Below are 12,216 nucleotides of genomic sequence, written 5' to 3'. Positions count from 1 at the left end.
AATATATTTCCTGCATTTTTTATCGCTCTATTCTGTCCGGCCTTTTTTCGTTTATTAATTTATCCTGCTTTTTGTTAATATAAGCTGTCACCCTGCCTTTTTTGGCCAAGTTTCTCATTCTTCCTTTTTTTAACTCAAAACTCCTGTCCTGCCTTTTTCAAATTTAATCCAATTTCCACCGTGGGAAAACGTTTAAGGAATTAATAAAATACAAAATATATGCATAAGGTGGTGTTAAGGTTTAAATGCAAAGTCATGCTATGCTTTTGAAACTCTTCTGGGATGTTCAACCGGTCAGTAGTGAGTCATATTTTACACAAACCTCTTATCGTTCTGAACATACATGAACTATTTGCCACTGGACGTTAATCAACCATCAATCAATCACAAACCCCTTATAAAGAAACTGTTCAAGTTAAGACAAAGTTAGAAGGAAATAAGGAAGAAAATACATACCTTCGAAGCTATATTACCGGAAGTAAATTTTCTAAAACTATAATGCATCATGTTTCAAGTTGAAATTCTATAAAAATCGTGATTTAGGTGTTTTAAAACAGATCCCGTTTGATAAAAAATTAGGTTGCAAACAACTGGATCAATATACATACACTACTTAGTTTGCTTTTCATAACTATATAATGACCAGTTACATTTATATTCACGATAAGGTACATAAAACAGAATACCTAAGATTATTTGCAAGGTCTATGAATGGATCGCCGAAGAATTCACACACATATGTACCCCGTGTCTCCGTTGCCCGCTCATCTACTGCATGTTCATGACCGTCCCCCCCCCCCCCCCCCCCCATTTGTTTGCATTAGAGTTTCATAAAAATATTATGGAATTTATTTCTTATATTTCTTATGGTACAAATGTTATTGAATATTCGTTCCATACGGAATTGCCTCCAAAAGGATCAATGCAGTTTTTAAATAATATTCAATGTAAACATTAGGTAATCTCTTTCGAGTTTTGACACAGTCCCCACATTTAAAGTGTAAGTTGTCAACCTCAGCGTCGTGAATATACCATTTCATAACATGTCTATTTTTTAACCTGATTAAAGCAACAATCACATTGTCACGTTTTACTACGTTTTAAAATGCTACGTTTCAACTACGTTGCGAATAAAAATGTCCCGTTATTTTAAAAGCTAGGTTTTACTAGGTTAGTGCTACGTTCTTATCACATTTTGCTACGTGTAAGTACATTACGTGTAGACCAACGTTTCCATCACGCATTAATACGTTTCTATACGTAGTAAGTACGTTTTCTTACGTTCCGCAAAGCTTTGATACGTATTTACTAGGTTTCTACTTCGTTTAAATGTTCGCTACGTTTGTTGTTGAATTTTCAAAACTTACGGGGCATGTCCCGTTTTGAACAAAGGATCAATACGTTTCGATACGCTTCGTTACGTATATTCCCGTTTCGCTACGCTTTCGAAACATAGTAAAACGTAGCACTTTAAACGTTACAATGTGACTGGGGCTTAAATCAAATATGTTATAAAAATATACCTTCGTGTGCAACTTTTTTTGTAAATTGAGGTCGAAATTTCAGATATTTGCTCAAAATTCGGATTTGTGGACGTATTATGCAAATTAGTTTTGGGGTTTCAACCGATCTATAAAAATTATAGATCCGCGGTCATTTCAAGTGAAAAAAGTGCATTTTTATACATGACAAGAAATTGCCTCCGTTGAAATTCTACAAACACCCCATAGAGCAAATTACATTGATGATTAATATTGACCATTTGGTATATGGCTGTGCTCTAAGCGACACGTACATGAAGGTCATAAATTAATTTCGTCAATGAAATCAAATCTTTAGCTACTAATGACTACCGTAGGGGGTCGACCGGAATTTTTAGCGAGGATTTCTTGGCATGGAGTAACAGATAGAAAACTCAGGGTTAGAATTCATAGAACAAAAAAGGGGCAGTGGCAAATATTTCATGTATATTTTAAACACGGAGAGAATTTACCTGCACCTTTTGCCAAAAAAACACCCTTTCTTTTTCTTATTTGTGCCTTCCGACTTTATGTTTTGAATTGTAGTTTCACTTTCCATAATCGGTATTTATTTAAATGTAAGCTCCATATGGTAAAAATCACGTGATGCAGGAATATAATATCTTGGAGTTAGACTATTTCTTTCTTTTCGGGCGGAGACTCCAAGCAAACAACATGCATGTGTATAACGGCACTGTAGATTTTCGTATTAAATAAAGAAAGTTGCCGGTCCGGTACATGAATAGATTGGTTAGAAAGCAAGGTTTTAATTTTAATTAGATTCGAAAGCTTAATTCGAGGGTTGAAAATAGAGAGCACAAATAAAGGGGGGGGGGGGGTCCACAGGGAATATTTGTATCTTATGAACTCTATATTTGAAAGGGTTATTTTTTAATGTAATTAAAAAAAGAGAAAACAAATATAGGACAAACTGTGATTGGTCTTTCTTCCTTTCTCCCATGCCAAGAAATTGCCTCCGTTGAAATTCTGCAAACACCCCATAGAGCAAATTACATGGATGATTAATATTGACCATTTGGTATATGGCTGTGCTCTAAGCGACACGTACATGAAGGTCATAAATTAATTTCTTCAATGAAATCAAATTTTTAGCTACTAATGACTGCCGTAGGGGGTCGACCGGATTTTTTAGCGAGGATTTCTTGGCATGCCTGCGATTTCAGGTCGTACGATGTTCCAACAAAATATGGAATCATTTCAGTTGTTGATTTAGTATTGAAAATTTGACTGAATTATCTCATCAATTAGGGACGACATCAAAAGATCGATGTAGGATAAAAAAACTTAAATCAAATAGTTTGGGAGTGGGGGGGTTAAAATTCTGAAAGTTTTGTATATCAAAAATCGATTTTTACATATATCCCTATTGGTAAATCAATTTTTCCCAAATTAAGTTAAGAGGGGGGGGGGGGGGGGGTCAGTGAAAAAACTATGTGAATTAAGTTTTTTATCCTACATTGAACTTTTGATGTCGTCCCTTAAGGTCATCACTCAAAATATTTTACGATCGCCATCATGAGCTAATTGGCCATTATGACAAAAGTGTGTCAGAAATCATATCTGATATTCTTTGTCAGTCATAATAACATCCATCATTACCGAACTGAACAAAGAAATAACACGACGGGTGCCGTTTACGGTGCAGGAAACGCTTACCCTTCCGGAACACCTGATTACACTCCCGAATTTTAGTGGAGTTCGTGTTGTTTCTTAATTATTATTTATAACTGTTGATGTAAATGTCCTTTGGTTTTGTGAGTCTTTGTTTACTCCATGGTTTTGATTGTTATTGTCTCTTATAATAAATACAGTTTTATATGTTTAATTGGTGTTTAAGAAAGAGGTCAGGTGCTGTTGTTCATTCATAGAATAATCGTTCGTTCATAAATTAATCGGAAAATCAAAATCACTACACAGGTCACACAGGTTATAAATACTGTAATATAAAAATAGACAAACTTAACTGACAGCCCTTACTATAGTGTGTGATAACATTTTGTGAGAGAATTCGATGTTTGCTATAGAACTGTTCATTTCAACGCACTTCATGACGATACCACTTTAATCAATATGAAAGAAAATATTTTGCAGTGATTTAAGAAATAATTTTACTTTAAAATCACATATCATTTGTGACTAATAAATGTTTACCAGGACGAATTTTCTGTATAAAGTCAATAATATTGTGAACTTTTGAAGCCCAAACTTTTTATAGCCTTAAATACGCTAATGATAGAGTTCGTTTCATGACAATTTGATGTTATGTTTGTCTGAGACAATGACCCCCCCCCCTTTTTTTTTTTGGGGGGGGGGGGGGGGGTTGCATCAGAATTATAGTAATCTCGTATCGCATGAGGATGATACATATCAACTGAGTAATTATGTTTGGGACTAAGTTTTAAGAATTGATGTCAAAGTAACATTATGAAAATATCTTTAGTAAGCTGAACATATATTTATTTTTTAGGTGACATGTTTATGTCTTGTAAGATATTTTATTTCTGTTACGTTTTCAACATATGCGTCTGAAAAGTTGAAATGTTTAAACTGAATGGTTAATTTAAATTAATTATGAAAATTGTTAAAATTAAATCAATAAAGGAAATTATTGTCCAGTTACAAACAATACCAGGGGATTATCCACAATGATTTTTTTATTAGTTATATGTTTCAGCACAATCATGTATAATTAACCCCAACTTTATCCTGGTAAACTTGTTGTCTCCTTGTGAAATATTAAACATATTAAAAATGATTTCATGATAAAGTCTTTTATTGATATAAAGTTAAAACCTTCTTGCTTCTCACTAGACATCACTCCAGTCCTGTCGGGTTTATTTCTTATATATGTGGATAAAAATAAAAGTCCCCAAAGCATTAACATGGCAGCAATTGCTTTTACAGCCTTTAAGGCTTATATTTTTATTTTTTTACAGAAGAGTGTGCACCATGCACTTCCACTGCACTATAATAATAGTAGAATAGAATTTTTAGAATATGACATAAATAGATCAAAATTATATATACATGCCACCGTAATATTAATATAATATACAACAACAAACCAGTGTATTCTCTGGGACTATTATTGTATTAGTATAATAGTCCAAGGTATACTGATTTGTTTCACTACAATATAAATTAAATAGTAATTACGGGGAGGTTGAATTTCCTGTCATTTATTTATCATCCAAGCACGAACTTCTATCGGGAAAAATATCTCAGTAAATTAACCTCAGTTTCAGGTATAGAGATGTGATCTCATTCTGTTTCTGTGACAAGTGCTTTTGAACTTCCATAAGAACCTACGGTCATCCGATGTTCAGTACTTCGGTACTTTGATTTAAGTTAATATGCAAGAAGATAAAATTGGCTATTAAAATATCTGCTTTTTATCCAGATATCAAGTCCGGATATTTGTCGCCCATTAAACGAAACTGTTGTGGTTTCTAGTTATAGGCCATAATTAGACGATTTAGTGAGGGTCATTTTAATATTAGGCATGAAAGTGCGACAGTGCAAAAGAGGGGGGAGGGTCTGCAAACAATCCAATATAAATAAACAAATTGTAACGTGACCGAGGGGAAGTCAACACAGACACAGACGGACGGACATAGCCATGATCTATGCCACAACAATATATCCTGTGGTAAATTCCCAGTAACTAAATAATACGGTACAAGTTTATTAACAAATGCACATTATTTACTTCAAACACAATTGGCAAAGTAAGCTACAAAGTTTAAACATATAAACTTTAAATACAAGTCCTTCAGCATTTAACTGATTCAAGACTTCAAGGAATACACATCCTTACAGTATCACAGCTGATACACAATCTCCCAGTATCTTGTCCAACTGACTTTGATCATAGAGTGTTAATATTGATCAATATTACTTCGTCTCTAGACAAACAAATAGGCATTTATCTAATTTTATCACCCTTACCCACCAAGACATCCTTTCTGGTCTTAATCACATCTGACAATACAACTTTAACTGCAGATAATAAAATTAGCTATTTGTCAAATTAAACTTGCATCATTAATTTTCTCTGTACACAAATAAACAGTTATAAAGCCAAACTAACTAGAGGTCAATATTTACAAAACATTGAAATGTTACAATATTGTTATCTCCCCTGTTTTATATCAGAAATCGTTTATTTTTATTTTTTTAACTTCTTTGAAATTTGATCAGAAAATGGATAATATAAGAACTAACAATAGTAATAATTTGATAAAGTATAATTACAAAACTTTAAAAATTAAGAAAAAAATGTGTAAAATTTGTCTTTTGGCTTATAAGATTTGCCCGTGAAAGTATGTTTTGTAATAGAAGTTTATAAAATGAAAATTCTCTAGACAGGTTACGACGACAACGTGATAGCAATATATATAACGTTAGGGCGCAGCTTTATACGATTATATAGAATCTTTGAAGGCTTAGAAAGCTAAGCATCATAAACATAATAAAAATATTATTACATTTAAGAATTGAATGCTCTTTTTTGTAAATTTATTGGGGTGTAAAAGCGTTGACCGAAGTACATTTTGTATGAAGCGAGAGCGCTTCATACTAAAAATGTGCGCACGTTCATTTAAGAATTGAATGCTTCTTTTTGTAAATTTATTGGGTTGTAAAAGCGTTGACCGAAGTACATTTTGTATGAAGCGCGGAAGCCGTATTACGTCCTCAGATTACGTCACTAGCACACTATTTAACGAATTTATCTTACCGACTATCTTAACGTGTAAAATTTAGACCAGTGACCTATCAAAATGAGCAAGTCTTCAATACAGTTAGCATTAACATGATTAAGAAACTTACTACTCCATTGATCCTACAAAAACAGATGCCAACAATGCCAACTTGTTAGATTTTTAGTGTTTTATAAATTTATTTTAATCTTAATCATCAATTTCTTCGTCTGTTGAAACCTTTACGATTTTTTCTAAGTACTATTTTGTTTTTCTAAAGGGACGTAACACCACTACCAGAGACATTACTCTGCCACTACTAACCGTGTATGAAATTAGCCCCGCCTCCCTACTACCTTATATGGAATATAAAGGGACGTAACTCCACTACTAACCGTGTATGAAATAAGCCCCGCCTCCCTACTAACCTAATATCAAATAAACACGGTTTCCACGAGGACGCTTTTAACCAATCATATTCCTAGAAATGTATAGGAGGTAAGATAAATTTAATTCCAGACAGGACCAGAACTATAAGATCATTACAATTATCATTGTTATTACATACATTAATTAACATTTCGTCTAACATCTAGACATGTAATATAGTCCATCAGCTGGTAAGGTAAAATTTCAGTTCTGTGTTACACCCCAGGGTACCGCATTTTTTTTGCATAAATCTAAAGAGTAATGTCTGGAGAATATTTTAAGAGGTGTTAGACTTTTGAAAAAGTGTCCAAAAGGGGTTAAAGGGGTCTTATTTAAGAGTATATCAAAAATTTTATTTAACACATTTATACAGAAAAAAGAAAAAATAACCAAGTATTTGGTACTTTTTCTCTTATTAAATTGAACAAATCATATCTTATTAATACGAAGGCTAATTTTTACTTAATTTTTAAATCGCATAGGACCAAGAAAAAAGGGGGAGGGTTATATCTAAAATCCATGATTTTGAATGAAACAAAGCATACATACTAGTTTTCTTGATAAAAAAGGTATATTTTTTTACATTGAAACATGGAGCATCAAGTAACTAAAGGCAGTTGAAAAAAATTCAAAGGTAAGATAGGGAACAAAACATGGAATCAATGACAAACACAAACATAAGCAATGTACATCACAGTCATTAAAAAACACACAGTACTAAAAAAATAAAAGATTTGTCAGGGTTTCAAGATCTATATTAAAGTTCTTTTAACAACAGAATCACCACATTTTAAGGTCATGAAAAAGGTCAATCCATAGAATGATCAATCATCTTCAATTTCGTCAATGCCATCTACCGAATTATCATCACCATCATCTTCATCATCTTCGTCGTCATCGTCAGCCATATCAACGATTTGATTATTCTTGTTGCTACAAGCATTCGTACATTTGCAGCCATCTGTCCAGGACAAACCTTGTCGAACACATGAACATCTTTTGGTGGCACAACCAGTTTTTCATGAACAGCTTATCAATATCAATATAGCATCTAACGCTGGCAGTTGATCTAGCCAATGGATCAAATCGTTCTTAACAATCCAACCATGGTTGTTTGGCGATGGAACTGTGTTGTGTTGAAGAGCAGATTTCCAAATCTTTGCCTGAAAGTTGGTTCGTTTGATGTGCTTTAACATTGCATCTTTTGTTGGGAGCAATAAATGACAATGAATGTTTTTTGCATTGCAAAAAATTCTAAATCTTAATTCATTGATATTATTATTCTCGTAGCCATATATAGCACACAAAAACCTCTCGAGTGTTTTTGACAGTTCTTCGCCTATCTCTTCAAAAGTTTCACCAAGACGGTATAGACCTTCTGAAAACTCCACAGAACGTGTCAAAACGCCGAATGCTTTTCTTTTACCTTTACCGGACAAAGCACTAACTGAATCACAACCATTAAAAGCGTGAAGTCCTGGCAGTGCTCTACAAACATTCTCCCCAAATGTTGTGTCGGCTTTTCCCTGTTTGCTTTAAAGCTCAGTGCATTTTACACTTGTCACTTTTTCATTTTCAATAGAAATTTTGTGGCACATACTTCCATGTGATACAAATAAATCAATTCCTTAAAGTGTAAATCTATAGGATTGTTTACTCAATTCTGACACAAAGAATTCAAATAGAGCAACTTTGTTTCTACCAACTGACACAAAGTTCTTCCATTGCCTAGGACACGATTGTGATGGTCTCGAAATTATTTTTATGATTTGCCCTCCCAAGGACCTGCGATCCGGTTTTAAATTTTTTTATGGATAATGTGGGATACTGATCAGTGACAAAATCAATGCGGGGAGCTCTTTTTGAAACTGAAAGGATGGTTTCAAAAACAACATTTGCCAAATCAGAAAAAGTACTTGGTATCCTTGTGATGGATTGAATGACTGCCATGCCATCAAATATCCACATGCTTTCCTCACGAATAGCTTGCATTTGTTCAACGCCCTTTTCTAAAAGACCAGCCAGGACAGATTTATTTGTCTTTACAGGTGTACCATCAACGTTTGCAAGAGACCATGGAAGAGAACCTAATTCAAACTGGAGGACCTCTCGCGTATCCAACTGTCTTGTTGGGCTATTACAAGCAGGCGACCAAAAATATTTCTATCTGCTTTCAATGTGTTATTGTCCTTATCAGCCATTAACTGCTTACCTTTTATTTCCTTTGTTGAAAATGTAAGCAATGATTGTCTTTTGATTGGTTTGAAAATGTCGATTGACTTTTGAACAAGCCGTCCACTGATGAAATTGTCTGATGCCAACTTTCCCCTTTCATACGCGTTCAGAAGGTCGCACATTTTCAGAAGAAGCAACAGTACCCGAGGACAAGCCTGCTAACTGCTCAGATGTCTCAAATGGATTTGTCCAGCTTTGCAGTGTTTGAACCAATATCAAAACGTTAGTTTTATCTCGCTTCATTTGAGTTTTGCTAAGTTCTTTTTGTGTGGATGTTTCAGGGTTAACTTTTCCTGCCAAATCTCGACATTTTGATGACATTGAAGCTCTTTCATGTGCATTTAACAACCAACAATTAACAAAACTTTTATTTAAACTGAAACCAACAATGCCCCTCTTGTTTTTGTATCTCTGTTCAATTGTTACTCGATTATTTGGTCAACTGGAGATCTAGAAAATCCATGATAGCTTCTTTGAACACAAAAAACAACTAGATGAAAGATATTGATGCGCATCAGGATGGGTATTTGGCAGATTTTGCATATGAAGCAAATAGACTGACATGTATCGGAAATAGTTTTAACGGTCATATGCAAAAAACTGAATGCAAACAAAGTAACAAAATCAGTTGACAATATGTGCAAAATTTATAAAACAAGACTAAATTCATTGAATAGTGAAGCAATAAATCCAAGTAAGAAGGAAAGAAAATGAGAAAAAAACACTATCAAATGAGGAACAATGTATACATTACGAAAAGCAAATAAATAGTAACCAGATGGTATGTCAAATCGACATATTTTTGTGCCAAAGAAAGTAAAAAGTCTGAACAAATTCCCCAACTGACTATTAGACCTTCGTTCAAAGCAATGTTTGTCGATTGAATGACTTTACAATCTTAACTCAATCACCACATAGCTAAAACACAAATTGTAAACAAGCACACCTTTATTGAGTTCGATAGAGTGCACCCTTTCAGAACGCAAAAATTTAACCTTAATTTGTCATTTTTTCATAAATTTTTTTATTATACATTTACTTTATTAAATAATTTGTCTCACAAAAACAACATAATCGGCAATTTAATGTGTGTTTTCAGTTGCAAATTGATAAGCTTGAAGTGCTGATGTCAATCGGAACAACTCGGCCTTTCTGGTTGCAGGAAGAAATAACAATCGGAACAACTCGGCCTTTCTGGTTGCAGGAAGAAATAAGTAGCGAGAATGGCCGAGTAGTTACGATTGGTGCTGATGTGTGCACTAAGGTATGAATATATTGTCGACTGAATCGAAGACGGTAATGTGATGATTTCCGGTATTTTACGAGTATTTGCACGTACATATGTTTTATTGAATAATTCATATCGTAGACGATATATAAATACTGCAAATAGTTTAAACATTGCATACTGGTCAATTCTAAAGTTTTATTCACGAATACGGGTAATTGTATTACGAATTTCTTTATGAAATGAGAAAATATGCATTAATTTAAACAAAAAAAATCGGATTGTTTGTAATGTAAATAAACATTTTTTTTAAACAAAAAATCGTCAGTGTTACATTAAATAGGATAGTTTTATATCTGTTTTAGTTGTTTATACCTATACTTTAATTTTTTTTAATCGCTTTATATTTAAAATATTAAACCAAAATTACTTAGTCGTGATAGCTAAATGAGGGGACCATTGAAAGGGACGTTTTCAAACTTCTTTTGGACACTTTTTTTTTAGTCTAACACCTTGTATTTTATCAATAAGATAATGAAGTTGAATTCTATCAAAAAAAATCGCGGTACCCTGAGGTGTAACACAAACTCCTTAACTAGAGCGCTTTTGAAAACTAGCTGATGGACTAATAATATAGCTCCCTAAATATTAAAGTACAGACAATTTTCATTAGTAAATAACCAAACAAATTTTTCCTCATTTGAAAGATATATAAAATTAGAACAGATACAGTGTATCTCCTTGAAAAATATCTTCCTAAATGAGCAATAGGACGGGTTCCGAATATGGAATATAAAGGGACGTAACTCCACTACTAACCGTGTATGAAATAAGCTCCGCCTCCCTACTAATCTTATATCAAATATACACGGTTGGCACGCGGACGCTTTATCCAATCATATTCCTAGAAATGTATTAGAAGTAAGATAAGACGGTTCCATAGTGGAGAAGCACCTAATTTCCTCTCGGGTATGGTTTGGTTATATTACTTGAACTGTAGTTCTCTGTGTAATGCGTTGGAATGGTTGCCTGTGTTCTTTGTTTTCATTTTTCATTTCTTGTCATGGTGTTGTCTGTTATTACTGAACTTGTGATACTTGAGTGTAGTACCTTCTTTTCTTGTTTTTTTTAAGAAAATTGAGTTTATATAGATTTTCTGATAATTCACCCGTATATAAATCAAACCAATTAGTATCAAATTCAATAATAAATCCTATTTATTTGTAAATATTAAAATTGAGAATGGAAATGGGGAATGTGTCAAAGAGACAACAACCCGACCATAGAGCAGACAACAGCCAAAGGCCACCAACAGGTCGTCAATACAGCGAGAAATTCCCGCACCCGGAGGAGTCCTTCAGCTGGCCCCTAAACAAATATATATACTAATTCAGTGATAATGAACGCCATACTAAACTCCAAATTATACACAAGAAACTAAAATTAAAAATAATACAAGACCAACAAAGGCCAGAGGCTCCTGACTTGGGACAGGCACAAAAATTGTATGCTAATATTCTGTGTGTGCTAATAATCTGTGTGTGTACTAAGTAAAGTAAGTTCAAATGTCCAACGTGACCTGTTGGCATGCATGAAAGAGCTCTTAAGTATTTGGTTAACAATCATGAGTGTATCCCTGTTATGTTGTATTTAAGAGAGAATTATTCAGATGGACAACGTGCTTATATGTTTCTCCAAAAAAAAACATCATACAACTTCAGATTTTGAAGGGGAGGGGTCATGTGCACCACTTTCTCATCCCATACACATATGTATTCAATAAACAGTCAATAAGTTCGTAAGGGTTCCTGTAAAACTGCCAAAGACATGAACTTTAACATAAGAACACTTTTGTTCAAAAACTTCTTAGTACATTGTATAAGCAACCCTCTGTAAAAGCCGAATTATTCCGGCGTTCGTAATTTATATTACAATTATATTATCAGAAAATACATGATTATAGAAACATGTGATCACACTCGGAAATATATACTCATTATGAAGCGCTGCCAAAATTTGCTTGATAAAACTGGCTTAAAAGCTCACAGATGTGTAAAGCTGAAACCAGTTATTTTGTCCCCCC

The sequence above is a fragment of the Mytilus edulis genome, chromosome 12 (assembly GCF_963676685.1).
Source record: "Mytilus edulis chromosome 12, xbMytEdul2.2, whole genome shotgun sequence".
In the NCBI taxonomy this organism is placed as follows: domain Eukaryota; kingdom Metazoa; phylum Mollusca; class Bivalvia; order Mytilida; family Mytilidae; genus Mytilus; species Mytilus edulis.
This window is presented reverse-complemented; position numbering follows the sequence as displayed.